Below are 4933 nucleotides of genomic sequence, written 5' to 3'. Positions count from 1 at the left end.
AGCAATGTATCAGCCTGTTACAAAATAACATTTGCATTTGATATAATCTTGACTGATATGCACATTAAATTGTTAGTTTAGTTGACTATGAATATATGGATGAAATGATGACTTCTTCATAGATGGGATCAGCCATTGTTAAAGTGATTTTGCAGAAGAGAGTGCGCTAGAAGCATATTTAACGATAACATTTCCTCAACATGCATTGGCTTCAAGAGGTACGGTCACAAACGCATTTCCTAAATAATAACGGATATTCGATGAAGTGATTTACATTATAATGACGAGAAATAGTCTTCGAAAACTTGATATATATCTTAATTTTATATCATTCAATATTTTAGTCTTTCATGACGGTATTACATTCGGTGTTGACCACTGGATATGTGTTTATTTCTAAATAGCTTTGTCTGGCCACAAATATTCCTGCGGAAAATGGAGAGTCGGGGAAATTAAACTTCCGGGATCATACGCCAAGGACAGATACTTGTTGTACGTTAATGTAAGTAAACTCAATTTCATCGAATAGGAATGACATATTTACAATCTCGTCATTGCAATGTTGGTTGGACACAAATTCAGCAATATTGCCAGGTGTACATTGGAACGCGTGATTCTATTGCGGGCATACCAAAACGGGTCATGTTAAATTGTCATAGGGACGTTATTGTGATCTAAAGTTATGATGGGTGTGGTACAAATCAGTTTGACATACACTTTATTCACCCATCGTGTGGATAGAGAAGTGTTTGAACAACCATGCTGATAAGCAGTAGAATTGAAAGTGCACAAAATAAATATATCAAAATACTAGTCCGTAGTATTACAATTATGACTATGACGGGGTAGTCAGATTATTGGTTATTATTTAGTGTGTGGTTTATTATTTGACTCGACTTCTAGAATTCTACCTTACAATATTACAATATACGGCAAATTCTCAATGAGAGGCCATATGGAATGCTAGTTTTCATGTGCCTAGCATGTGATGACATGAAATGTAGATATTGGTTAGTATCCGTTGGTTTCTTATATAGGTCTGTATTAATATTGCCTGCCTGGTCTATGTGAACTTTTACATCAAGAAATGAAATGACTGGTTGTGAATATTTTACGGTGAATTTAATAGTGTCATGAAATGTATTGACAAACTGATGAAATTGGGTAATATCGGTTTGGTTAGTGGTAAAAATTGTAAAAATGGCGTCTATGAAACGAGAATATTGAATAGGAAAGCTTGGTGCTAGTGGTAATAGATTATAGTAATGACAATTACTGAGCAATATTAAAAGTAAATCGGGAATTTGGGTTAGAGCAGTCACGTATTTGACTTCATTGTTAAACTGGTTTATTGAATCATTTTGGAATTGAATTTAAACGTTTGTTTGCATAATGTCACCCTATATAATTAAATTAAAAACACGTAATTATGTGTTAACCGTAATTGAGTGTTGAAGTCGACCAAGAATATTCGGGTATTGTATAATTAAATGTAAAGTTGAAAATTGTGTAACTCAGTTGAGATTGATGTGTTTGTTTGAAATACCATGCGCTTCATTACATGCCCAAAATTAAATATAGTTATGTTTTCGTTATCGTACATCCTATTAAATTGACAGACGGCATATCTATATAAATTATACATTCAAATTAAACTTTAAAATCTACCTCTGTCGACTAAAATAGCTATATTCATAACTGAATTAACTTATTTGATTCTTATGTGTTGCTCTACTTTTTTAAATAGAGCTCATAAATTTGTATATTTGCCGAATTTCGTGCCGTTTCACAATTTAACAATAAAGGGAAATATGTTGTGATTTCTTACGATACTTGATTAATTATTTCGGTTGCTCTATGTAGGACACCCACACGTGTGGGCGCCCGCTTTGTTCAAGTCATTTTCTTTGTCCCATTAACAATGGCCGAATCGTGCTTTACGAATTTCTACATCTAATGCTGCAATTAGAAGACAAACCGTGAGCTTGTTTTTTTAGAAGCTTGAGCTAGAACTAAATAAACAACCCTTATATAAATATAATACTTTTTATACATGAATCGTGCATGTTGACAGTATTACCTTGTTTTATTCATTGATGTTATACCACACAACCCATCACCTATATCGAACGGCTCGCTCATGTTTATTCTAATAGTGTCATGTTCAGTGTGTTGATGTGACCACTCCAACTCGTCTACGATTCATATCCAGTCCATGGCAAATCGATTATAATCATCATACGAGAAAAGATCGCGGCTTCGGTAAGCTACTCCTTGATCATTGCCGGTAGAAAAAGCATCCCTAGGAATGGCATACGGAACAAATTTAGTGCTGCTATAAAACATTGCTGGCACAAGGTTTAACTTTCTCTGTCAAAAAAGAATGTTACAGTGTTACGATGTTATTTGTTTGTATTCCGTACTGGCAGAAGTTAGTTTTTAAATAGATATAACATCGAGGTCGTTCATTTTTCGAGGCAACTGTGCCACATTCTAAATAGCGGATGATTAAGTATAACGTGATGTCATATTTTGAGAAGAGAATGAGCTCAAACTGCCATATAGTGGTGTTATGAAGCATTAATCGACACAATGCGTAAAATCTCCATACAAACACACATTTAACGCATTAGAAATGACTGGTATGCGAGAAAAGTAGGGTTTATCACGAGTCTCACCGTTTCAGAGTCTAAGCCGCCTATTCCACGATACTGGTCGCCTTTGACTAAAATCATGGAAATGACGATGTAGTACTCGCGTGAGGGGCCCGCCTTTATGTGTGAAGACGTCGGAGTGGCATGTCGCAGGTCAGGTGCAACGTGTTGACTAAACGGAGTATTGATTTTCGGAGAAACAATTGTCCTAGATGTATATATTGACAAACCAGATAAAACGTGAAGAATTAAAAAAAATACATAGAAAAAGGCACGAATCTAAAATGAAAGTATGAACCAAATGATATAGTTTGAAATTTGTTAATAGCGAGAGACGCGGTAGACACACTGATATGATTGGCTGAAACGTGCACAAAATGCACAAATTAGCAAACTATGAAGTCGGAGAATAAAGAAAGAAGAAAATAAATTTACGTAATCATGTGTAATAGAGAACATAACTAATAACGGTCAAATGATTCAATTCATGTATGTCACGGTTTACTCATCAATTGTGCTTCGTTTCTGGTCAGTATTCTCTTGATATACGTACAATAATGCAGAAATTGATCCATAACGGTTGATAATGCGTCCTTGGTATTGTTGACACCACTTTGACATGAATGTGGTGCGGAAATGCGTCACCGAGTAAGAGTTGTACTCTTCTTTTAACGTAGACTTCTGCGTCAGTGTGGAACTAGTGCTTTAATTTTATTGAACTGTTGAATTGAATCTGTATTGTAGTAATAATATTAGGTTATTACGAAGACACTGCAAAGTATGCACGACGACTGTACAGCGGAAGTATCGACTGCTAATCTTTGTCACATGGAAATATGGCCTGGTATCTATTTCGTGACAAAATATACACAAACAAAATATAGGCAGTTTTGGTTTTAGGGAACAGCTTGTGGCGTACTTGCCATATGGAATTCAGGTCGCCGTTATTTTTTTTATTGGAATAGAAAGCATCCTTTGCAATTTGGGGTATCTCCATGTTTGATTAAAAGGATATCACTCCAGACAGTGTAATGACGAGTTTCTGCAGTTTTTGCTTTGTCGCGAAAAACTTGTAAATTTCCCTCTTTTCAAATGTTTAAAGTGGACAATAAAGCATTAACGGTTAATATATGTTATTTAAAGTAGAATGTGTATCATGTTGTTGCTAATTCCAATCCTGTTAGGGTGAAAGCCTATTATGAAATAGCAAAGGCATATCATGTCATGACAAGATGATAAGATATCGTGGCGTTCCATACACATGTAATCACGCGTTGTGTTTGAGTTAAGACGCAATGAATTATACTCACCACATAAAAATTACCAAAAACAACAACTATGATTATTAAAATAGCACAATGGCGCATTCTCAATACGTTTCTCATGCTGAATTTAACTGTATGTAGATCATCGATTGTACAGTAGTATGTATATTGCGCAGTAGGAAAATGACGAATATAATATTAAGTATTGTGTGTTTTCGGTTCAGTTGAACAGTATAAGGTACCACCTGCATTTTTTACTAAACCGATAAGGGAATTTGGGTGTTTATTTAAACTGCGTGTATAGTGATCAGTGTTTATATTTAAACATTTCGTCAACCAAACGTGTTCGGCTATTATTGAATATTTATAGCAAATGGTGGGTTGGTGTGTTATTATTCATTGAGATTACGACTTTATTACATGCGTCCAGTCTCGCCTCCAAAGCTTATTTCCCCTCGACACGATATGCTCATGCGCTACGTATTTCATTTCAACCAAATGGCGTTAGGAAAAGGTGATATATGTAATTAATGTGTGGAATAATGTGAATGTAATTTAATTGAAACAATTACACCAGCTATCTCGATATTGATATGATTACAATTAATAGAATTATATACGTAATAAATGTAAACACACTATGGATACATACTTACATTGGAAGTTGGTTTCAAACAACATGTCATAATCTGCAGTACTGCATGTATACTATCGTTATTTTTTCGCCATTAAAAATAATATCGTCCGGCATAGGACTAACTTCAAATATAACAAAGTGGAGGCTGTGTATCTAGTAATAGCGCTGCTTCATAAAAAGTGTCCGCACTGCAGCGATAATTAAAGTTTGTGGATTTTACAGCAATAACTTGATATTAAGCATGAGTGACTGAATTGAGTGTTTTGATGTGAAACTAAGTTTTAATGTTTACTTATGTCAGCAAAAGCATTTCATCCCTAATATGATTTTACCTACAACGTAATCTTGTATGAAACAGGAATTTATTGCATCTAAGA

Source organism: Saccoglossus kowalevskii, chromosome 5 (assembly GCF_978046115.1).
Source record: "Saccoglossus kowalevskii chromosome 5, keSacKowa6.1, whole genome shotgun sequence".
Classification (NCBI taxonomy): Eukaryota; Metazoa; Hemichordata; class Enteropneusta; family Harrimaniidae; genus Saccoglossus; species Saccoglossus kowalevskii.
Note: the sequence above shows the minus strand (reverse complement) of the source record.